At 39.9% G+C, this 24,874-nt stretch overlaps 1 long non-coding RNA gene across 1 annotated transcript; it reads left to right on the forward strand.

The window, feature by feature from the left end:
- The first annotated feature begins 2,496 nt into the window (after positions 1–2,496).
- On the forward strand, positions 2,497–22,600 carry LOC125616660. Its single transcript, XR_007347395.1, has 4 exons — positions 2,497–2,972; positions 3,913–4,041; positions 6,164–6,205; positions 22,545–22,600. It is a non-coding gene; the product is annotated as an uncharacterized LOC125616660 (long non-coding RNA).
- Positions 22,601–24,874: the final 2,274 nt, after the last annotated feature.

Consider the following 24,874-nt stretch of genomic DNA (forward strand, 5'->3'; position numbering starts at 1 on the left):
GCCCAAACTGAAATTCCAGCTGGACATAAAAGGCCACTTCAGCTGTCAAGAGCAGAAGCCATGTGTGGATTTTGGTGTAAGAATCAGTCCTGGCAGCAGATGCTCTGAGTGCTTGGGGAGTGGCACGCCTGTTCCTAAGACAGAAGCCAAGCACCTTTTGTCATAATTCCACACTGAAATCAGGGACAGGCAATTCTGATTTTTTTTCTTTTAAAGGGTTTATATTAAATCATGAAAACAAAAATAACTTATAATGTAAAAAAGGTGAGATTTCTCTGAGAGTCTTCTCTTTTACTGATGAAGAGATTCCTTAGCAAAGAAATCTGCTCACTAAATGTGTTAGAATACAGTTTTAAATGTAAGATTATGATGTAATTATTGGGTTAAGTACAATTCAAAACACCATGTCTGCACCACTTCTTTCTGAAGGTGATCTTTTAAATTCATTTTAATGCGGAGGGGCATGTTTCTGAGACTTCTCCCTGGAAACCCAAATTAAACACCTAAAAGGCTGGGGGTGTAGCTCAGTGCTTGCAAAATCCTGGGTTCCATCCCTAGCACCAGAGGGGGAAAATATATGGTATGTTAGAATCCTAAATATAGTTAGACCTTGCATTTCAGTCAGTGTTCAGGGCTCCAAAAATATGCTGTCAAATCAGTATTAGCAATTAATTTACACCTCCCCCCAAAACAGTCCCTGCGGCCACCTCCTGCAAAAGGTGAAAGCAGCTGGTGTTTGAGACTTGAGAGAGAGCCCATTTTCCAAGGAAGAACAAAGACAAAGCAAGTACCCCTCCCCCCGCAGAGAAGCCGCTTGGCTTTGTGTGGTGAACTGGTGCTGCTCCCTCTGTGGACTGCATGGGGGAGGCTACGAGTTATGCTCCTGAGATTAGTTTAGTAACCTTTGGTTCAGCAATCCAGAGGGGTGTGGGGAGGTGTGTGCCTGCACCGTGTTAATGTCATCTGCTGCGTGTTCACATATTCTCTCCCTGAAGGACACTTGTGCAATACAGTAACAGTCAGGGAGGCATTCCACTCCTTTACTTTTGTTTCTCTGCAAATAAATAAATGTCCTGGATTGATCCCCCTGATTCACTAAAAGTTACTATATATCCACTGCTCTTTTTTTGTTCTCCAAACCTGAGCTCTCTGTGTTCATCTGGTTGGATCCAGATTGTGAGGGCTACAGTCCAAGTGGTCACTTAGACTTGAGAACACAATTCTCCTTCTCTTCCAGTTGGGTTCCTAATTTTGGTGGTTTGGGTGCCACTGGAAGAAAGACAGGGCCCTGCTTTGAACCACAGTTATGGTCTGGTGGGAGATGGAAATCTTCATGTCAAACAGGGACCTGGTAAGTAGCATGACTTCTAGCCACAGTGTTCAGCGATGAATTTGTCCATCTGTGGGTCTTTACGCTTTTATAGGAAAAAAATGAAGATGTGAGATTCTTAAAGCTATGAATTGCTCCAAGTGGAAGGGAAGAAAGTTATTACTGAATCATTTGGACAATGTGAAGGACAGGGCTCTGTAGGAGAAAGCAATACAAAGAGGGAAGCTGCACTTTGGCATCATCTTAGGGGTTACAGTTCCTGGCAACCAGGCAGCTCAAGAGCAGAAGCGCAACTCATCATCTTTCAGTGGGCTTCCGCCATAGGGGGAGAAAGGTGGTACCACAATTCTCTCCCAGTGGATGGCGATGACGTGTTCTAAGCAGATGAGTGCAGAGACTCCTGTCAAATGAGCGAAGAGAAAAAGGAAGTGGAGAGAGGAGGAGGGACTCCAGAAATGGCACTGCAACAATCCTGGAATAAAAATGAGGTGCAGAATTGATAAGCACATCCACCTTGAAATTTAACCCCCTGTGCATTTCCCAATTTTTCCTCAGGACCTCTTTTAGTATTTTGTAAATACTATTAAGGCAGTCTAGAATAAATAAAAGCGGACCCCTATCAGATTCCATTTTTCTTTTACATATATATGTGTACACACACACGTTGTAGATGGACACAATATCTTTATTTTTATTTATTTATTTTTTTATGTGGTGCTGAGGATCGAACCCAGGGCCTCTGGAGTACAAGGCGAGCTCTCTACCACTGAACTACATCCCCAGCTTCAGATTCTATTTTTCATTCTTCTTTAGGATTGTTTAAAATAATAGCATTGTCCTAAAAATAAAACCCATCCTTTGTAGCTTTAAGGAGCATTAAAAACCGTTAAAGCGCTCTGAAACATTGCCTGCCGAAACCATAGTGGGCCTCTAGCTTTTTCCTCCCCACAAAAAGGCGGCTCTGGCTGTGCCCTCTCAGCTCTGTTGGTGAGGGGGTGTAACACCCAACATCCCGACTGCGGGGCGATACTGCGAAAGTGCGAAGTCCACGCCCTACCCGAAGCCGCCCGGCGCCTCTGGCGAGCTCTGAGCTCTTTGTCCCTTTTCACCAGCAGGCGGCGCTGTCTTGGGGGAAGCCGCGGCCACCGCCCCGCCAGCCACAAAGGCCATTTCCGCAGTAGTTTCGCGAGCTTGTTCCAGCCACGCCTTGCTGGTCTGTTTAGAAACTATCTTTCTTCATCCAGCTTGCTAACTTTGCAGAATGTTGCCCATGTGACAATTAATGATATTTGAAAAGTTAGCAAAGAGTTTTTGGAAGAGTGCAACATAAAAACAACAACAACAAAACATGTATTTAAGATTGCGTAATCAGTGATTAAAAAAGACTTAAAATGCAATTCGACTAATACAATTAAACAGGGCCCCAGAAACGATAAGCAAGACAATATATGTTGAAAATTAGAATGCTTAAAAAAAATTTGTTTTTTCCAGACTCTTCTGCGGGCGTAGAGAACAATTCGCGAAAATTCAGCTGCAGCGTCATCTGCTGGACATGCCGCGACACTGCAGGTCCCTGCGGCGAAGAAGATGGGGTTGCAGTTGAAAGCCAGGCTTTTTGCCCAGGAAAGGCTCTGGCAGCAAGGTAGTATTCACATGCATTCTGCTTTATTTAAAAAGAGAGTATATGACCCTTACTACAAAATGGCCTTGTCTGGGTATTGAGGAGCCCTCAGCCTACATGAACCGCCATTTATTCTATTGGTGGTCTTTTAGGAAAGCCTGGGGCTTTGGGAGGCCAAGAAACATAATTCATTTCTCTACACCCACCTGTCCCTCAGGCACAAGGCTGAAAACTATGTATTCTATGTTTGCACACAGGGGAGTGTGTGCCAAGGACAGAAGTCATGTTGTACTTATTGTATTGAATGGAACTAATTTTGCAAAATGGAAGGAATTTCAAAGGTGAAGAGGGTGACAGAAATAAAATTAATCTGGGAGTTGGGAGGTGTTGAAATGTGACCTCGGCGGTGTTTGATATAAGATCACTAAGCCAAGCTACCATTTTCAAACTTTTAAGTCAGTTCTAATTTACTTGAAGATTTTTCTATTTAGGATACTGCAGACCCTTTTCTACACAAAGGTCTAAACCCATTTGCGAACACATTTATATACATACTTCCAACATAAGCCTGCATTCAACATTGTTGCAATTTTTTTAAAGATCATAATCAGAAAATTCTTAGAAATAGTAGAAAGCAGAATTTTTGATTAGATTAGAGTTGGCCCACCCATCTGGGAAAATATGTTATCACTGACAGAAGCATTTGTAATAGAAACATATTATCAAATGATTCTGCTCCTATAGAGTTTAATAGTTACTTTCTAACAAAACTGAGTTTTTTGTGTGTTGGAATGAATTTGTATTGGTTTTCCTAAGAGATGAAGTGAATTTGTCAACAACGTAGACAACTGGATCCTCACTGGTTGTATAGTCCTTGGGGTTCATGTCATTTGACTTCCATATAAAGGCAGTGTTTATATATATATACATATATATATATATATATATTTTTTTTTTCTAGGTGTAGATGGACACAGCACAATGCCTTTATTTTAATGTGGTGCTGAGGTTTGAACCCGCGTCCCACGCGTGCTAGGCAAGCGCTCTACCGCTGAGCCACAATCCCAGCCCAAAGGCAGTGTTTTATAAGGTACATAGACAATACCTTTGGTACTTCAATAACTAAGCCCTTTTTGGATGATAACTGTCTGATTCTATTTCCATAGGGATCACAGATAAAATATTAATCCTATATAGGGGTGCTTAAAGAAGATGTTCAGACAACTAAGAAATCAGGAATGAAAATCCACTGTGGCAATGAATGGATGTACAGTATCAGAGAACTGGAAGACTGAGGATTTGTTTTTTGTTTTTTGTTTTTTCCATTAGTGGACATTGAGCCCAGGAGAGCTCTACCACTGAGCTAAATTCCCAGTCTTTTTTTATTTTTGAGACAGGGTCTTACTTAGTTGCCTAAGCTGGCTTTGAACTTTAAATCTCCTTGCCACGACCTCAGGATATTTTTTGTTTATTTGTTTGTTTGTTTTTTTCCTATTCTGAATGAACAAAGAGGTATTAGGTTCCAAATTGTGCCCAGTATAGAAAATATTTAATGGCTGATGCCACATACCTTCCTTATAATGTATTTGTAGAGAGTCTTTCACTGAAATAAATAACTTGATAACAAATAGTACAGCACATGTTGGCATCAAAGTAGAGAATTGAGCATCTCTCAGCCAAGGTACTTTTAGGACCTTTGGCTGAGGACAGTGCTGGGAACAAAGGTGAAGCAGTGAGATTCCTTGAGCCCTCCCAATCTCCTCCTCTTATGTGGCACAAAGAAGTTCCTTCATACAGAATATTTTCTCTTGTCTGGTTCTCTTTATTTTATTAACTATTTAGAAGGTGCCTCACCCTCAGAGCAGAGACATAACACAAACAACCTGTCATTTTGCTCACAGACATCAAAGTTCTATTTCTGGTGAGCCCAATATAAAAAAAGTATCCATTCTCCCAGCAGTTGAGCTCAAATATTTGTGTTTGGCAAAAAGCAAGGGAAAATATTTTTAGAGATGACCTCTTCCTTGACTTTCAATTTGTTTTATAATTAGACTTTTAAGAGTATATAACTATTCTCAGAAAAGCCTGAAACAGATTTTTTGAATGTGGGAAAAGTTTCTCTATGGACCTACAGTTGAGTTAGTGTACAGTCCGTACCACTGCAAAAGGAATGATGATGATGATGATGATGATGATGATAATGTTAGTGTCCCTCATGGATGAAATGGTGACTCGAAAGCTGGCCACAGTGATACATACTTGTTATTCCCAGCTACTTGGGAGGCTGAGCTGAGCAGTTTGAGGACAGCCCTCATCTCTTAAAAAAAAGAAAAAAAAAAAAAAACTGACTCCACAGAAAAACTGTCCTAACAATGTTGATTCAATTAATTTTTGTGTGCTCACATTACATCACTCCATTCTTCTCCCTGAAAAAAGTTAGGTTTCTCAAAGGGTTTTGGCCTTCTGACCACTTTCTCTGAGAAGAAGCCTTTGACCCCTCAAGTGTATGGAGGGTACCCCTGCTATGAGTGGGCAACACCTCATGGTTCCCCATCACAAACTTTTACAGTATCATATAATCACTATTTATCTATCTCCCATACTAGACGATTAAGTTCTATGCAAAAGGAACCAAGGCTATTATGTTCATTTTGCATCCTCCATGCTTAATTAGTTCCTCAGACTAAGCAGATATTAGGTAGGATTTCAACACACTGAGATGGGAGGGAAGGGTACTTACAATGGAGGAACTGGCATGAACACATACAAAGGTATAGGCCTAGAAGAGTGCCAAGGAGCATGAGAGTGGTTTGGGTAAAGCCTGATGGAACTAACAGGAGATAAGGTGGTCAAGAGTCTGGGTTATAACCTCATTAATGTTAGTTGAAGGCAGTGGTCACTATAACTTGAGATAGATGCAAATGATGTCATTTCTGGTATAAAAAAAGAAATTTCTGGTGTATTATATATTAGATAAGTATTTTACATATATTTTCATCAAATGCTTAGAGCCACTGGTCTAATTTATACTTTTGTAGAAAATCTTATTTAATTGGTTCCAGTCCCCATGGCCAAACCAATTAGTCAAATAGAATTATTTTCTGTCAGAAAAAGTTTAGCCTTATTTTTTTCAGTTAAAAAATACATATGTATATGAACTGTAAGACCTTTCACTTTCTCTCCTGTGACTTCTAATTCTAATTCTGTGACAGGCACAGAGGCTTGCCATGAATTTGTCAAGTGGATGAAATAAGGTACTGTCCTGTCATTGTTTCTCTTTGATGTCAAGAGATTCTCCCTCAGGCATGATGCATTCTCAGATGACTCAAATGATCCCTTTGCTTGGGAACAGAGCACATATACAGTTCAGGATGGCTGGGGGATACCTTTCTGTTGTGAAGGATAAGGGCAATGGCCAAGAGGAGGATGAAAAACCAACCTAGTGCAAGCCATTTTCAAGCAGATCATTTTCCAGAGAGGGAACATTTGGTAATTCAGAATCTGGAAATTGAGCCTTTTTACACTGTCTGTACTATTTAAATTTGCATATCATTATGCTTATATTTTATATAAATTATTGTTATTTTTATTTATGAGATCTAGACCTGAGTTTAAAGACTATGCTTTCATAGAACCTGAATTTTATCATATGGACCAGTGGTCTCCGGACTGGGATGTGCAGAAAGTGCAGAGAAAAAAATATTACAAATTCTATTTAAACATTATTAGGTTATTCTCTGAAACTTTCTATTTTGATAGATGCTTATACTTTACATAAAGTAGGAACTGAGGATGTAGCTCAGTGGTATATAACTTACCTACCATGTGGCAGGCCTAGGTTCAAGTCCCAGCACCGCATATAAATAAAAATAACAATAATTTATATAAAATGTAAGCATAATTATATGCAATTTTAAAATAAATTATATATGCAAATATCTGCATATATAGATGCACCAGTTTATATATAAGAGAGAGAAGTTGTATATTACTAAGCACATGTAGTCAGACAAAATCTGGGCATCACTCATTTTTAGGGACAGTAGAGAAACATTGAAGGCTTCTGAGTAAGGCAGTGGAAAGGACATAATTGTTGACTAGAGCTGATGTCAAGGAACAGTGCCAGGCATCAAGGGGGATATATAGAGGTACCACACCTATCTTTATTTTTTTTTAAAGAGAGAGAGACTATTTTTAATATTTTTTATTTTTTAGTTATTGGCGGACACAACATCTTTGTTTGTACGTGGTGCTGAGGATCGAACCCGGGCCACACGCATGCCAGGCGAGCATACCGCTTGAGCCACATCCCCAGCACCACACCTATCTTTAAATAGCTGGCAGTCTGATATGTGGAAGAACAAGTAACAATAATGAATAATAAATGGCTCATGGCTAATTAAAGGAAGGAGGATGAGGAAGAAATTTAAGAGAACATAAAAAGTAATTTTAAATTCTGTTTTTAAACATGCACTGCTTGCAAAAAGAATTGAATTGTTAGCAAGACCCTAAATGGGGCTCCAAACCGCCTTACCACAATATTTTCATTTTGAATTCCACACATTCTGTTTGGTTATGGTCTGTCTTCTCCATCTTTAAGCACCAAATTGATGTTTAACTTTTGATTTGGAGGATCATGAACTTCAATTCTTAGAAGATATACTTAAAAATATGAAATCTTGTGATTAAAAAGGATTTACAACACTGGTTCTGGTCTTTCAGAAGACAACTATTATAATAGTTAAAATATCCAGGGAGGGCTGGGGATGTGGCTCAAGCGGTAGCGCGCTCACCTGGCATGCGTGCGGCCCGGGTTCGATCCTCAGCACCACATACCAACAAAGATGTTGTGTCTGCCGAAAACTAATAAATAAATATTAAAATTTAAAAAATATATATATATCCAGGGAAAAAGGAAGTTGGAGGGACTAACTTGAGTAGCTTCTCTATTTTTAGAAATTCTGTTATGACCAAAATTTCCCAGAGAGGGGATTTTTCTAAAGTTCCCAGAGAACACCATAATAAGACATAATAATACCTTATAGTTCTGTATAATAGATAAAATCTCAAAAGGTTCTCATGATCTTTTCCCTACATTCCCACCAATTATGTCTCCTCTGTGTAATGATAAGAGAGGTGTCTCAGACTCAGTCTGAGGAGGAACTCAGTCCTCCTGACAAATACTAAGTAGGAAAAGGACTCTGAAGCCTCCAACCAGATGCTTACTCAAACCAACCAACCTACCTACCTTTCTTTCTTTCTTGGTATTGGGAATTGAACCCAGGGGTGCTTTACCCCTGAGCTATACTCCTCAGCCCTTCAACTTTCTTTTTTCTTTTGAGACAGGGTCTCACTAAATTGTCCAAATTAGCCTGAAACTTGTAATCCTCTTGCCTCAGTCTCCTGGGTTGCTGAGATTACAGGAGTGTGCCACTGCTCCTGTCTTACAATAGCTGGGTCATGAGAAAAACCAAAATGGCCAGGTATAGTGATGCATGCCTGCTGAGAGCCATAGCCAAGTAGGAATGACGCATGGCATTTTGGGTTGAAAGGTGACCCTGCTCAGGGATTAGGGTGGCTCTGGGGTTTAGGGTGGATCCTGCTGGTAATAGGGCGGCTCCAGGATTAGGGCGTATCCTGCTGGGATTAGGGCGTATCCTGCTGCCTCAGGCGCCCGCTCCTTTGGAGTTCTCATGGGGTTCTGAGAGGATTGGTGCACTGAGCCGAGTGGAGGCAGGGTGTTCACGGGAAGTGTGGGTAGAGTGTCAGTGAGAGTTCCGGAATAAAGAGTTGCTGTTTGAATCTACAAGGCTTTGTGGTGGCTCGGTTATTTTGTGCCCAGCCAGACTGCGGCACATGCCTGTAATTCTAGCCACTCCAGAAGCTGAGGCAGGAGGATTGCAAGTTCAAAGCCAGCCTTAGCAACTTAGCAAAGTCCTAAGCAATTTAGTAAGAGTCTATCTCAGAATAAAAAATAAAAAGGGCTGAAGATATAGCTCAGTGGTAAAGCACCTCTGGGTTCAGTCCCCAGCACACACACACACACACACACACACACACAAAGTATCTTTTCCCCTGTGCTGTCATACCCCAACAACACAGAAGACTTCCATAACCTCAAAAGATGAGGGGATTTCTCCCCCTGAGGAAGTAAGGAGTCAGTTTCACCGTGACATCAGCTGGGTGTCCTCTAATCTAATTTATTTCTGACACTATCTACCTGGAGATAGTATCTGATCCTTCATGTTAAAAGTTTAGTCCCAGATACCCCCCCTTCCCCCAACCCCACTGTAGATGTCAATCACAAGCCTCATATTGTTTAACCTGGGCTTCTGACTGATCCACTATAAATCAGGATTCCCATAACCTTCTTAGGTTTGATGAATTTGCTTGAATGGCTCACAGAACTCAGGGAAACACAAATTACTGGTTTATTATAAAGGATATTACAAAGGATACAGATGAAGAAATGCATTCCTCCAGGAACCTTCATGTATTTAGCTATCAGGGAGCTCTTGAACCCTGCCTTTTGGGTTTTTATGGAGACTTCTTTGCATAGGCATGGTTAAAGCATGGATAACCGTGTCAAAATATGATTGGTGGGGCTGGGGTTGTAGCTCAGCAGTAGAGCTCTAGCCTAGTGTGTGTGAGGCCCTGGGCTCGATCCTCAGCACCATGTAAATAAATAAATAAACAAACAAACAAACAAATAAATAAAGGTACAATACCTTTGTGGCCAACTACAACTAAAAAATAAGTATTTAAAAAATATGTTTGGACATAAAGGGCATAATCTAATGCTAATAGACTGGGTGGGGAAACCCAGCAAGACCTGTCTGCTTCAGCATTTTTCTTAGCCTCTCTGTTTAGCATTCCTCTTTCCAGGGCATGGGGCAGGATCCCTCTGGAATGAGGAGGATCTTATAACCTACTGTTGGACAAGGCAAATCAGAGAATTTCTATAGGGATAGCTCCAAGACTGAAAAGTATAGTGGCGAGGGAGATTAGAGTTCTTAGGAAAGAACCCGCCTTGGGAAAGAAATTCTAGTTTCTGTGGTCTGCCTTGGGAGGGATTATGAGCCAAGAAACATGAATGACAATCAAAACAATACATATAATTATATCACAATAACACCATAAGTATTATTTTCCCATTTAACAGAAGAGCAGAACCAAGACTTGGAGAAGATAATGCCTTTGCCAAATAACACAGTTGCTGACAGAGCTAGAATTCAATCCAGGCCTGTCTTGGAGCCTGTTTTAATGCCTAGGCAGTAACTGGTAATTTTTGATAGGACAGTTTCAGTAGCTTGGTAGAGACAGAAGACAAATTACAAGGGGATAGTTCACTTATTATTATTATTATTATTATTATTATTATTATTATTATTATTTTGTAGTTGTAGATGAACAGAATGCCTTTATTTTATTTGTTTATTTTTATGTGGTGCTGAGGTTTAAACCCTGTGCCTCACACATGCTAAGCAAGCGCTCTGCTGCTGAGCTACAGCCCCAGCCCCAGTCCACTTATTTATCAAGTATTTATTGAGGAGGGTGAAACTTCCAACTGTGGAACACTGAGGAGGTGGATATCTTCCTGAAAAAGCAACTACCAAGCTGGAAAAAAGTGGACAAACAACCATTTCTAGCACTGTGAAAATGAATCAAAGACATATAATAATCTGAAGTATATTTATGCCTGAATAATTGCTGAACATCATAATAATAGTGGGAATCTGTGGCATCCTTGCCTGGGGATGCTCCCATTCCCAGCCTTCCCTTTAGCATAGAGATTTTTCCTAGAGGTTGCGGGGCAGGGCAGGGATATTGTGAGGATCAGCTTTTCAGCTACTATCCAAGAGGACTTCGCTGATTTGGAGTAGGGGAAGGCTATTGTTCTAACTCCAGTTGTGGCTGGAAAAGCATATTCCTAGGTGTGGTTATGTACATGCACAGTGGAGACCAGAGAACATGAGATTTCCACATACTTTCGGCTGACTCTGGGGCTGCCGCCATAAAGCAGATGGGAAAGGGTCCAACAGAAAGTAATAATATGCCCAGACAGAACTGAAGATGGCCTGAACTTTGAACTGTGTTCCCCATCCCACACAAAAAAATCATAATCATGGAATGAAAGCCCTATTGGCTTGAGGTATTTGTGTTAGTCTATTTTCTGTCACTGTGACAAAATACTTGAGAGAAATCAAAGGACGAAATTAAAGAAGGAAGGATTTATTTTGGCTCATGGTTGCAGGCATGGTCACTTGGCTCTGTTGTTTCTGGATCTGTGATAAGGCACAGCATAAAGTTGGGAGCATGCGTTGAAGCAAAACTGCTTACCTCTTGGCAGCTAGAAGCAGAAATAAAGGATCTAGGAACAAAATACACCCTTCAAGGGATCCTGCCCCATGCCCTGGAAAGAGGAATGCTACACAGAGAAGCCAAGAAAAATGTTGAAGCAGACATGTCTTGCTGGGTTTCCCCACCCAGTCTATTAGCATTAGATCATGCCTTTTATGTCCAATCATATTTTGACATGGCTGTCCATGCTTCAACCATGCCTATGCAAAGAAATCTTTATACCTCCAAGGACCTACTTCCTCCAACTAGGCCTCACCTAAAGTTTCCACCACTTCTCAATAACTATAAATCCATCAATGGATTAATCTATTGATGAGGTGAGAATCCTCTTGGTCCAATCCCCAAAGCCCCACCCTGAATACTGCTGCATTGGGAACCAAGTTTTCAACACATGAGCTTTTGGGAAACATTTCAGATCCAAACACAGCACAATTTTTGTCCCATCAGTTGACTTTTAGGCTATTCAGGGAGAGGTGACCTCTAGGAAAATAATTTTAAAATTATTAAAAAAAAATTAAAAAATTTATTTTGCAGTTGTAGGGATTGAACCCAGGGGTGCTCTACCGTTGAGCTATATCTCCACTCTTTTTATTTTGAGACACAGTCTTGCTAAGTTGCTGAGACTGTCCCCAAACTTGGACTTCCTGCCTAAGCCTCTGGAGTAGCTGGGATTACAGGCACATACCACCACATCTGGCTGGAATTTAGCCATTTTTAAGAAAAAGAAACTGAGCAGAGATATCACCAGACACACACTTCAGAGGAAAGAGATTTCATAGATTTAGCTCAGGCAAGTTACTAAACAAAGAAACCCACTGACCAAAGCACACTCTTGAGAGAGGAAATCAGAGTACAGAATGTCTATATTATCTAAACTATCCAGTTTTCAATAAAATATGCAAAGAGATGGGAAAATATTATCCATTCTCAGGAAAGGCAACAATCAACAGAAATTGAGTGTCCAAAGCTGGATTTAGCAAGCAAAGGCAAAGAAACAATTATAAATATGATCAAAAACTAAATTCACATTTAAAGAATCAAAGGCCAGGCAAGGTGGCACATTCCAATAATCCCAGTGACTCAGGAGGCTGATCCAGGAGGATCCCCAAGTTTGAGGGCAGCCTCAGCAACTTAGTAAGATCCTGTCTCAAAATAAAAATAAACAGGGCTGGGGCTGGGGTTGTGGCTCAGCGGTAGAGCACTCGCCTAGCATGTGCAAGACCCTGGGTTCAATCCTCAGCACCACATAAAAATAAATAAATAAAATAAAGGTATTATGTCAAAAAAATAAAAAGGGCTGGGGCCGGGCACAGTTGCCCATGCCTGTAATCTCAGTGGCTCTTGAGACTGAGACAGGAGGATCACAAGTTCAAAGCTAGCTTCAGCAATGGAGAGGCTCTAGGCAACTCAGTGAGACCCTGTCTCTAAAAAAAGGGCTGGGGATGTATCTCAGTGGTAAAGTACCCCTGGGTTCAACCCCCAGTACCAGAGAGAGAGAGAGAGAAAAAATTTAGTTTAAGGGTAGGGCACCTGGGCAATTTAGTGAAATCCTGTCTCAAAGAATAAAAAGAGCTGGGGATGTAACTCAGTGATAAAGTACCCACTGGGTTAAATCCCCAGTGAGAAAGAGATGTATATGGATACATATGGAAAAATATATGTATGTATATATGTGTGTGTGTGTGTGTGTGTATAGAGAGGAGGGGGGGGTCCATGTCTATATCTTTACTTGACTGGGAATGTAGCTCAATGGTAAAGGACCTCAGGATTCAATCCTTAGGACAAAAGAAAAGAAAGAAACAAAGGAAGACAGGCATGGTGGTATGCACCTGTAGTCAGTCTGGAGGCTGAGGCAGAAGGATCTCTTGAGCCCAGGAATTCAAGGTCAGCCTGGGCAACATAGACCATATCTCAAAAAAACTAACAAATAATATAAGAATTAATGGCATAATAAGGAATACTAAACAAAGATGGGAGTGTTGGCACACACCTGTATCCCAACAACTTGGGAGGCTGAAGCAGAAGGATCAAAAGTTTGAGGCCAGTCTGGGCATCATAGGGAGACCTTGTTTCAAAACAATAAAACAAAATAATATTTAACATAAAAGTTTTCAGTAAAGGAGGAAGAGAGGAACAAAAAAGACAGGGAACTTATAGAAAAACAAATGCCAAAATAGAAAATGTAAATTCATTCCCATCAAGAATTACATTAATTATGAATGGCCTAAACACCCTAAATAAAGAAACTGTGACTGGATGAAAAGCAAGATATCTACAAGATACATTTTAGGTTCAATGGTACAAATAAATTAATAGTAAAAGAACAGAATAAGGTATTTCATAGAAATAGCAACCATGAGAGAGCTGTGGTGGCTATATTAATATAAGACAAAATCTCTGAAGACTCCTTACCACCTAAAAAAGACTACTAGAAACAAAGAGAAATATTTAATAAAAATAAAAGGATCAATTCATCAGGAAAATATAAAAATACTAACATGTAGGAGCTCTAAAATGCATGAAACAAAAACTGACAATTGAAGGGAGAAATAGACAAGTCAATAATATAATAATAATTGGGACTCAATAGACAAGTCAATAATATAATAATAATTGGGACTCAATACTCCACTCTCAATAGTGGACCGAATAAATACAAAATCAGCAGGGATCTAGAAGGTTAGAACAACACTACCAACAAACTTGACCTAATTAATGTCAGGCCCTCTGACTGATGACTTCAGAATTTATTGTTTGTTAGTGTACACACAGGACATTCTCTAGAGTAGACCATATATTAGTACATAAAACAATACCCAATATTAAAAGAATTGAAATCAGCAAACTACATTCTCTGACCACATGGAATAAGGTTATAAATCAGTAACAGAAATCTGGGAAAACCCTAAGGATTTGGAAATTAAGAAGACTTCAAAATAGCCCATGAGCCAAAAAAGATATCAAAAGGGAAATTTTTAATTGAATTAAAATGAAAATATATCATATCAGAATTTATAGGAAGTAGCTGGAAGTGCTTAGAAGAAAACATCAGAAAAGAAAAAGAAAGAGAGGTCTTAGGATATTGTGAAACATGTATTTGGTCTTTGTTTCTGTTTCATGGCACAGACCCCCTAAAATCTCTGGAATCTCCAGAATGATCTTTTTGTTTGTTTGTTTGTTTGTTTTGGTACTGAAGATTGAACAGAGAGGTTCACTGATCAACATCCTCAGCCCTTTTCTTTTTGTTTTGAGACAGGAGACAGGATCATGCTAATTTGTTAAAGCCTGCCTCCAAATACACCATCCTCTTGTCTCAGCCTCCATAGTTGCTAGGATTACAGATGTGTACCATTGTACCTGGCGAGGCCAATGATTTAACCTTTCCTACATAATGAAGCTTCCATAAAAATACTCTTAGTCTAACAAGGTATAAATTTCTACACAATGAATCCCTCTCAATGTTTGTTCCTCCTCTTATTAGGATTACCTACAAACTGTCCAAAAGTTTAGAAGGAGTTTATACGTTCAAAATTGGGCTGTGGAGTGAGGAAAACCGGTTGTGTTCCAACCCCAAAACATACAGCAGGAAACTGCTTTCTTAACTCAATACAATTCTGATACAAAACGTATGGGTTTTCTTCCCCTGTACCAGGCAATTCTCAGTTATCTGCAATCACAAACCTGAATGTCTTATAATTTAATTCAGGGTTTTTTGTTGTTGTGTTGTTTGTTTGGTACTGGGGATTGAACCCAGGGACCCTTAACCACTTAGCCACATCCCCAGCCTATTTTTTAATGTTTTGTTTAGAGACAGGGTCTCACTGAGTTGCTCAGGGCCTCACTGAGTTGCTGAGGTTGGCTTTGAATTCACAATCTCCTGCCTCAGCCTCCTGAGCTGCTGAGATTACAGGTGTGTACCACCACACCAGTCTTAATTCAGTTTTGACACTAGTCACCAAAGTTAGCACAGACCTTGCAAGTAAGGGCTCAGGCCCATAAGACTGCCCCCAACTTCAGATGTCAGTCACAGTATTGGGCGGGTACACTTCTGTCTGACTTGACTACAAATCAGAGGCTCCCACAACCCCCTCCACAGATTTGGTTTGCATGTACTGGGGATTGAATCCAGGGCCTCACACATGCTAGGCAAGTGCTCTACCACTAAGGTACCAGCTCCCTCCTCAAGTTTAGAAATTTGCTATAATGGCTCACAGAACTCAGAGAAACACTTGTGTTTATTGATTTATTATAAAGGATACAAATGAATAGTCAAATGAAGAGATGCATAGGGCAAGGTGTAAAAGGGTCTTGAGTGCAAGAATTTCCCTGTTCCCATGGTGTTGAGGTATGCCACCCTCCTGACAAGGGGATGTGCTCTTCTTTACTACCCTGGAGCTCTTAAGGAATTTTCAAGGAGATTTTAATCATATAAGTCTGATCAACTCTTAACTCAACCTACAGTGCCTCTCCCTCCTTGGAGGATGGGGAATGGAGTTAAAATTTCCAAGCCTCTAATCATGAACTGATCTTTCTGATGACAAGCTTCTATCTTGAAACTGTCCAAGAGCCCAACAAAAATCACCTCATTAGAACAAAAGATGCTTCTATTACCCAGAACACTGTGAGATGTTTGGAACTTTGTGTTGGGAACATAGAGTGCCATACTTTAGCACTGAGCTATATCCCAAGCCCTTAATTTTTTTTTCTTTTGAGACAGGATTTCCCAAAGTTGCTGAGGCAGACTTCAAACTTGTGATCCTCCTGCCTCAGCCTCCCAGCTGCTGGGATTACAGGCATGAGCAACTGTGCCTAGCTTTATTTCTTAGTATATCACAGAGAATTCTTTTTTATTTTTATTTTATTTATTTTTTTTTAAAGAGAGAGAGAGAGAGAGAGAGAGAGAATTTAAATATTTATTTTTTCAGTTTTCGGAGGACACAACATCTTTGTTGGTATGTGGTGCTGAGGATCGAACCCGGGCCGCACGCATGCCAGGCGAGCGCGCTACCGCTTGAGCCACATCCCCAGCCCGAGAATTCTTTTTTATATATATATTTATTTTTTAGTTTTAGGTGGACACAATATCTTTATTTTGTTTTTAATGTGGTGCCGAGAATTGAACCCAGTGCTTCATGCATGCTAGGCGCTACCACTTGAGCCACATCCCCAGCCCCACAGAGAATTCTTAAGGTCAAACTTGCACACATACTTAAATGTCTATGTCCTGATGGACTACAATCTGTGGTCCCAAGGCAATACTTGGGGCCTTATTTTAAACTGTATCACCAGCCTAGATTTTTCATTTCTTCAGGGTGACTTTATTTTGGGTTTCCTGGCCTTTTCTACTCTTGGGCTATTATCTTGGCCTGCCCTGACTGGATTTTCTAATATAGAAGCTTAAATATCTGGGTTGGAAGTTTGGGTCCCTTCCCATCCTGATATCCTTGTGAATACTGATTAATTTCCTGCCTCAGACCTCTACTTGTAGGTCTAAGAGTTATCTCAAACTTAACAAAACAAACCCTCCTTGCTCCTCACCACCCTTAAACCTGTTTTTCCCAAGTGCTCCTCATCTAAGTAAATATCTGCTTATAGATTCCAGTTGCTCAGGATCAAACCATTGTCATTCTTTTTTTTAATAACTTTATTTATTTATTTATTTATTTGGTGCTGAGGATCCAACCCAGTGCCTCACATACGCTACTCAAGCACTCCACCACTGAGCCACAACCCCAGCCCTCATGGTCATTCCTGACTCTTCTTTTTCTCATAACCCCCATCCAATCCATCAGAAATTTCTATCCAGAATCTGGCCACTAATTACCTCCATTGCTACCACTCTGTGATCCTGCTCAGATTATTGTAGTAGCCACTTAGCTGTTTCTACCCTTGTCTCCCTATACTCTATTCTAAGTACAGAGACCAGAGTTGCCCTGTTAAAATAAAAGTCTAATCTTGTCATGAGTTTTCTTAGAACCTTCCAGTGGCTTCCAGTTTCAGACAAATACCCAAAATATTTACGGTGTCTGTAAGGACCAACACAATTATGGGCTCCATTTTTCACTCTGGCCTTGCCTTCTAATTATTTTTTTCCTTCCCACATACTGCTCCATACATTCCTTCTGTCTAGAATGCTCTTCTCCTGACATCTAAATTATTCACTTCTTCCTTCAAATCAGAGATATCTTCTATCTTAGTCTTCTATTACTGTAACAAAATACATATGACTGGGTAACATTATAAAGAAGAGAGATTTGGACTGGGGCTGTAGCTCAGCAGCAGAGTGCTTGCCTAGCATACGTGAGGCACTGGGTTTGATCCTCAGCACCACATAAATATAAACAAATAAAATAGAAGCATTGTATCCATCCACAACTACAAATTTTGTTTTTTTAAATAAAGAAAGAAGGGAGATTTATTTAGCTCACAGTTTTGGAAGCTGAAAGTCCAAGATGGGATGGCTCCACTGGCTTGGTCTCCAGTGAAGGCTAAAGGCAGATGGCATCATGGCAGGGGTGTGAGCAAGAAGGGGAGAACACATTACCAGACAGAAAGCCAGGCTCAATCTTTTGTAACAGCTTGCTTGCATGACCTAACTCAGAGGTCCCACAAGAACTGCCTTATTCCCTTCTGAGGGCAGCACCCTCAATAACCTAAGAACTTCCCACTAGGCTTCACTTCTTAGAAGTCCTACCACCTCTATACCGTTAAACTGAGGAGAGAGCCTCCAACACATGAACTCTTGATGGACAAACCACATATCAACTATAGCACTTCTCAAGACTCTCTATCCTTCTCACTTGGCTTTATTTTTCTTGATACATAGTGTCTCTTTCCCAAATGCAATATAAGCACCTTAATGATTTTGTCTTGTCCTCAGTTCCTAGTATAGTTAATGCCATCCACATGCTAGGTGCCAAACAAATAATATAACTTAGCATTTCTAGAAAATCTTTATTTTTCAGAGAGCTATATAGAATACTAAATTATATTTCATTTTCTAAATAATGAGACTAAAATTCACTCAATCAGTTATGCTATAGCTAAAATCCAGGTTTTGCCATCTCAATCCAGGGATCCAAGCTGTTTCAGAACAAATATTAATCCTCACCCTGAAGATGGGGAAATTCTGATAAAATATTGCTAGGGACACTGGCAGAGGTCATGCTATCTAATCACACTAGAAGTCAGATTTCCCAGTTCCTAGCAATTGTAATGGCCCTGAGAGGTTTTACTCTTATCTCTGAGGAATCAATAAAGTCTTTACTATAATATTGTTATTTGAATTTTTATTTTCCCTGTCCCACAGTGTTTTTCCATCTACGTTTTACCCTGTCCTTTAGAGGTCAGAATTATTCTGTTGCTTGTTAAGAAAGTAATCACTACCTTCCCAATGAGCTAAACTTCTCATCTCAAGTCTCCATAACAATGAGCTTGGGGCCAGGCCATTTGCGCCTGTAGACCATGAAGCCCCCAGTGCAATGGAGCAAACCAGCACCAAGGAAACAGCTTGCATAGCTTGTTAGGTGACCTCTATTGCAGGTAATTTTTTTTTTCCTCCCTGGAACAACTGTGGTTTACTATAAGTGATTTCAGTCAGAATAAAGAGGAAAAGCAGCCTGAATTTAAAAATTGTTTCTTTGTTTTGAACACAGTTTTTTCCTCCACACTATATGAGCTGGGCTCTCTGTCCCTTGGGCTCTGTACAAATAAACAGAGCTGCTGAGGGAGCATGGTAAGTTGATTTTTGTAGTTACAGGCTGTTCCACATCATCCATTTACAAGGTCAGTGGGGACCACAGCTTACCAACACAGAGAACTATGTAATTTAACACAAAGAAATCTTGATCTATCAGAAACATGTGAAGACTCTTCAGGGTTTCTAAATCACTTGTATTCCTGACTGTAGTGGAACAACATATGCCAGAGGGTAAGGAAAAAAAGTATATGGACTAGAGGATCAAAATAGCAAAGTGCTATAAATTTATTTTTATAGCCCTGTATGAATAGATCCACATTTGTTGGAGCTCCGAGCTACATCTCCTAACTGAGGAGTTTAGGGACAATTCCAGATTTGGATGATTTTGGGGAAATAAACATGTAATTAAAGTTGTAGATGTAAAAGTGGTTCCATACTAATGTTTTTGGAGAGGAGATAGTGGTTCAGAAGTGCTAGCCTTGAAGCCAACCTCCTGAAGAAAAAAGGAGGTGTTTCCAAAGAAGGCTGGGCTGAAGGCAGCATGGGCCAGTGTATGACCTTAGATAGTTATTTAACCCCATGAGCCTCACTTTCCTCTACTGTAAAAATGGAGGTAATAACAGCTTCTACCTCATAAGACTGTCATGAAGAATAAATAAGTTAAAGCATGTAAATCCCTCAGTCTAAGGATGAAAGCCATGTGCAGTGATACCTGTGCTAGTGGTAGAGGAGCTGAGCTAGATGAGGGGTGAGATAGTAAAGAAGTCAGAGGGTGTTTAGAACCCAGGAGATAAAAAGGACTAGAAAAGAACCTTGAGGGCAGCTGTGAGTGTAGTTCAGTGGCAGAGCATGTACTTGGCATGCAAGAGGCCCTTGGTTTCATCCCCAATACCAAATACAAACACCATGCCAGACACTGTGGTAGTGCCCTATAATCCCAAAGACTTTGGAGGCTGAGGCAGGAGGATCACAAGTTGGAGACCAGTCTCAGCAATTTAGTGAGGTCCTAAGCAACTTAGCAAGAATCTATCTCAAAATTAAAAATTAAAAGGTCTGGGGTTGTAACTCAGTGGTAAAGCACCCCTAGGTTCAATCCCCAGTACCAAAACACCATAGAAAACACCATGAATGAGGGGATTAATTAGGATTCAAGAGGCTGGGAGAACACCTTTTCTTACCATGAAGAGCTGAATCAAGAGGAGCCAGGCTAGCTCTTGGGCTTTAGTTGGCTGTGAGAGAGGGTTCAGCTTTAAGCCAGGGAATGAACCAGGCTCTGAGAACAAAAAGACCTTTTTATGCAAGGACCAAAAAAAGAAACAAAAAAACTAAGAAAAATAACCTAATATGGACAAGTGTGAAGATAGGGATAATGATGTTTTGTTGTAGGAAAGTTTTCAATTTTACACGTTCCCCTCTGAAATTTCCAGAATTTTGGTCTATGGAATAAACTGACATTGTACAAAAGGTACACAAATTTATTAATGTGTATATAATAAGCACAGAAGCCATATATAGAGTATGAGACTCAAGGACAAGATACCTGAACCTTATATAGAGCTAAACAAAGGGATCAGGGCTTGGGCTTCTAGAGGTAAGGAAGGGACAGACTATGGAAGGTTTCAAAAAGAAGGTGCACAGTGGGTAAGGGATGCCTTTTTTATGCAAACAAAGTCATCCAGGTAACAGCCACCAATTCTGGGTCAGTTGTAAGACCCCTAGTCTCTTCTTCCTATGGAAAATATCTTTCCTAGGCAGAAGGGAGCTATCAGAAAAATTTCTGTCTATAGGGTGAGGAGACACACACCTATAATCCGACATACCAGAGACTGAGGCAGGGGGATTACAAATTTGAACCCACTTGGGCAATTTATCTCAAAAGAAAATAAAACTTCAAAAGGGCTAGGGAGGGCTGGGGATGTGGCTCAAGCGGTAGCGCGCTCGCCTGGCATGCATGCGGCCCGGGTTCGATCCTCAGCACCACATACAAACAAAGATGTTGTGTCCGCCGAAAACTAAAAAAAAATAAATATTAAAAAAAAAAAAAAAAGAAGGGAAAGTTTATTTTTTTAAAAAAAGGGCTAGGGACTGAAATTGAATTCCATGCATGTATGAGTTTGTCGGGATGAACCCAACTTAAAGCTCTAATAAAAATAATAAGTAAACTGGAAGCTATGGAGCATGCCTGTAATCCCAGCAGTTTGGGAGGCAAGTCAGGAAGATTGCAAGTTCAAAGCCAACCTCAGCACAAGTGAGTCACTAAGCAACTCAGTGAGACCCTATCTCTAAATAAAATTTAAAAATAGGGCTGGGGATGTGGCTCAGTAGTTGAGTGCCCCTCAGTTCAATCTGTAGTACCCTCCACTCCTAAATGAGTGAATAGATAGATAGATAGATAGATAGATAGATAGATAGATGTGAAGTTCACTGGTACTAGTGCTTTTCTAGCATGCATGAGGCCTTAGTTTCAGTCTCCATTACCACACACACACACAGCCTCTGTCTGCATTGCTATTTACAAAGGCAGATTTCTTTTTACAAAAGGACAGCTTTTTGGAGCCATTCCTATGTCTGCTGAAGTCTGTAGTTTCTCTGAAAAACAAAACAAACAAACAAACAAACAAAAACTTGAAATATGTACAAGAAATAAATTAAGGGTGAGATGTTTTAATCTCCCTCATAATAAATGTTAAACAACCAGCTGGGAGTGAGGTGTAGAAGCCTAATTTGTACCACTCGCTAATTTCCCTGGTGTAAATACATCTACCATCACTAGACTGAGGATGTAACTCAGTGGTAGAACACATTTTTAGCATGCATCAGGTCCTGGGTTTGATCCCCAGCATTAAAACATTGCTGACTTCAAGCTACCCAGGTAATGTCTAGCTGGCTCATGAAATTCCTAAAAATCCCACAATGGGCTTTAGCAGGCTCCAGCATACCAATGAGTGGGGGATTAGCACAAAAGAATTATAAGGGGGTGAGATGAGGGAGTGGGAAGACTTGGGCAGGCACTGAAAGAGGCTGATAGCTTTCAGCCAAATTTAACTATCAGACTAACAGGAGACTATTCTTTGCCTCTTAAGTTTCCTAACTGTAATTTTGCCATGATATTATCTCATATTGAGGCTCTATTTTCCTAATTTTGTGGGAAAAACCAAATACTTTGTGTACTTGAAAATGGTTATTCTGTGTCCTGGGTGCATGCAGAGGGGGAAGGAAGAAAGAGCCAGAAAAGTGAAAGGGAAAAGATTACCCTGAGATTCAGAGACTCTAAGAAAACCCTCACTGTCTCAGCTGATGACAAGAAGTTATAATCACAAAGAAAGAAAAACCCTCAGGGAACTTCCACTTTGGGCTCCTTGAGTACTTTTTATGTGTATGAATAAATAAGATTATTAAATAAACATTGTTATAAATAGAAATGTTTTCCAGACTCCAGTATATAGTCCACTTACTAGAATCAAGTAGATAATTGAAGACATAAGACATAATTTTCTTTCTTTCTTTCTTTTTTCTTTTTTTTTTTTAACCAGGAATTGAACCCAAGGATTCAACTACTGAGCCACAACCCAGCCTTTTTTTAATTTTTTTTTTTTTTTTTAATTTTGAGACAGGATCTCACTAAGTTACATTGGGCCTTGCTAAATTGCTGAAGCTGGCCTGGAATTTGTGATCCTCCTGCCTCGGCCTCCCAAGCCACTGGGATTATAGGCATGCACCACCATGCCCAGAAAATTAAATTTTCTGCAAGAAAAATTTACCTGTGTGGTCTAAAGGAATGGGGGAGGGGGAGTTTAACAAACTGGTTATTAATTATAAGAAATATTAGAAAGAACTTACAAAAGAAGGCTTGGATGTAGTGATACAGGGTGGAAATATAGAGCAAATGCAACCTACTCAGTTATATTGAGTCACTGGGAGGAAAGGATTCCAAACCATTGTATTTTTAGGAAATGCAAAGCAGGTCAGAACAAGCCAAATGAGACCTCATTGGAAAGACAATGTGAATTTTCAGAGATGATAACCAATCTTCTGTGGTAATCTTCCAAAGTGGAGTTAGCATGGCATCAACAAGGTCCTGGTGAAAAGGAAGTGGCCAAAACACTGCTCAGATCAGTAAGGAGAACTTGAAAGAATTTGTAAAGCTGTGCTCAGAGGTCCATACCTGTAATCCCAACTACTCAGGAGGCTAAGACAGGAGGATCACACCTTCCAGGCCAACCTGGGCAACTTAGACCCTATCTCAAAATAAAATTTAAAAAGTGGCAGCAGAGGTGTAGAGGTGTGATGGGAGGAAAGGTGGCTGACATGTGGTAGAACACTGGCCTAGCACATAAGAGCACTTGGGTTCAATCACCAAAAAAAAGAATGTATTACCTAGAAAAAAATGTCATGCTATTTTGTACTTACTAGGGGTAAAAAGGAAAAAACAAACTGCCTTTTAATACATAGATTTAATTTTTTTTTCTTTTTCAATATTTCTTTTATGGGCTAGGATTGTGGCTCAGCAGTAGAGCACTCGCCTAGCATAAGATTATGCTTTTGGCCTTGGGTTCAATCCTCAGAACCACATCAAAATAAATAAATAAAATAAAGACACTGTGTCCAACTACAAATAAAAAATAAATTTAAAAAATTTCTGTAGAGCTCATGTATAATGGCATAATTTGGTGTGAACATACTTTATATACAGAGTTACAAAAAATTAAGCAGTGAATGGATAATTATAAATATAATGCACTCCACTATTGTCATGTATGTAAGAAATAAATTTTAAAAAGAAAGAAAAAGATATATTTTAAAACTAAAAAAAAATTCTTTTAGTTGTCAATAGACCTTTATTTTATTTATTTATATGCAGTACTGAGAATCGAACCCAAGGCCTCACACATGCTAGGCAAGCGCTCTACCACTGAGCCACAACCCCAGCCCTTAAAGTACAGATTTTTAAAATGCTTTTATTAGAGGGACTGGGGGTATAGCTCAGTGGTAGAGTACTTGCTTACCATGCCCTAGGCCCAGGGTTCAATTTCCAGCATTGCAAAAGAAAAAAATGTTTATTTTAAAGAAGTTTGTTGAATGCAAAGAGTCCTGGCTATCCTTTGGATGTCTTAAAAGTCAGACAAATTCCCTTTGTTTTTTCTTTTTCTTATTATACTAGTAGTAAGCTTGCCTTAAGATAACAAATTCAATAAATGTCTTTTCTAGGACTTCCTGTCCCTATGAACTACAGTGAGTAACAGTAATTGGCTTAGGAAGAGGGCCTAGAAGAAAAGACAACTCTTCTTTTTTCTTTCTTATTTATTTATTGATTGATTGATTGATTGATTGATTGCAGGACAGGGGATTGAACCCAAGGGTGCTTTACCATTGAGATATATCCTCAGCCCTTTTAATTTTCTTTTTCTTTCTTTTTTTTTTTTTCCTTTGGTGGGGGGGGTAGTTGTAGATGGACAGCATGGCTTTATTTTATTTTTATGTTGGTGCTGGGGATTGAACCTAGTGAGAGGCAAGACTCTGCCACTGAGCTACAGCCCAGCAGCCCCCTTTTAATTTTTTGAGACAGGATCAAACTTACCAACTTCAAACTTGTCATCCTCCTGCCTCAGCCTGCCCAATCTCTGGATTCACAGGTGTACACCACCTCACTAAACACAACTCTCATTTTAGGCATTTATTCTGAGTTCTACCTCTTATGGTTTGAGGTAAATCATTTCAAGTTCCAGGACCTGATTTCCCACTGTTCAATAATAAATAACTTTCTTAGCCAGGCATGGAGGTGCTTGCTTATAGTCCCAGAATATAGGGAGGCTGAAGCTGGGGAATCACTGGAGTTCACAAGTTTGATAACAGCCTGGGCAAC

The sequence above is a fragment of the Marmota marmota genome, unplaced genomic scaffold (genome assembly GCF_001458135.2).
Source record: "Marmota marmota marmota unplaced genomic scaffold, marMar, whole genome shotgun sequence".
Taxonomy (NCBI): domain Eukaryota; kingdom Metazoa; phylum Chordata; class Mammalia; order Rodentia; family Sciuridae; genus Marmota; species Marmota marmota.